The 991-nt window shown below is 53.4% G+C and overlaps 1 protein-coding gene across 1 annotated transcript in view; it reads right to left on the bottom strand.

The window, feature by feature from the left end:
* The window catches only part of FAM117A (family with sequence similarity 117 member A), a 50,254-nt gene that overhangs the window by 8,796 nt on the left and 40,467 nt on the right, over positions 1-991 (bottom strand). The gene's annotated exons all lie outside the window — the stretch shown is intronic.

Below are 991 nucleotides of genomic sequence, written 5' to 3'. Positions count from 1 at the left end.
CTCCTCAGGTCTCGTCCTTAGTGTTCGGTCCGGGAGCCTCTGCTGGAGGCGTCCCTACATTCGCGTGAGAGATATTCAACGTAGTACGCTGGCTCTGGTGACTTGCTCTCGTTTCCCCGAGCTTCACCCTGAACTTGCTTCTGAGCAAGTGTCGTGTGGTCTGCAGTCGGTGCCTGGCGTTCTTCTGACTGCGGATGTTGAGCTTCCTCGTCATCTGTACCCACAGCCGGAATCGATGGGATTCCAGAATGTTCCATCTGGTGAGATCCACATGTTTAGTCACCATTCATACTGTTGGGAAGATTTGTTTTCAGTGAAGACGTTTGGTCTTGTGGAATTCCACCCCTGGCATCGTTTCTAACATCAGGCCCGTGTTTGCCAGCTAGAGCGCCCTCTTTGTCTCTAGCCTGCATGGTCCCTACCATCCCAGTCTGTGATGTACAGATGACAAACCGTGCTTGCTGGGAGTGAAGAGGACTTGAAGCATTTACTGTAAAAATCAAAGACGACATACAGCTTTCAAAGCGGATTGGACCCCAACACCAGGAAAACAAAAGTCCTCACAATGGAGCCAACAAGCAACCTCACGGGAAATGGAGACACCACCAAAACCGTCGAGGGTCTCATTTGCGTAGATCCACAACCCATGTCTCCGGAAGCTGCAGCCAAGAAATCAAATGATGTTTGATTGCACCGGGCACATCTGCTGCAAGAGATCTTTGGTGAGTAGTCAAAAGCACAGCTGCACGGAGGTGCAATCCAGGACATGTTCAATCACCTCAGCCATGCGGGAGCTGGAGAGTGGACAAGGGAGACGGAGGAAGAGCTGACAGTGTTGACGCAGAACACGGAGCACAAGTGCGGGGCCAGAGTGGACGCATCTGACCCGGACAACTGAGTGAGTGCGGGGCCAGAGTGGACGCATCTGACCCGGACGACTGAGTGAGTGCGGGGCCAGAGTGGACGCATCTGACCCGGACGACTGAGTGAG

This window comes from Echinops telfairi, unplaced genomic scaffold, assembly GCF_000313985.2.
Source record: "Echinops telfairi isolate 266 unplaced genomic scaffold, ASM31398v2 ScPeMD7_7458;HRSCAF=8496, whole genome shotgun sequence".
NCBI classification, from domain to species: Eukaryota; Metazoa; Chordata; class Mammalia; order Afrosoricida; family Tenrecidae; genus Echinops; species Echinops telfairi.
The sequence above is the reverse complement of the archived record's forward strand: the minus strand, read 5'-3'. Positions and strand labels throughout refer to the sequence as shown.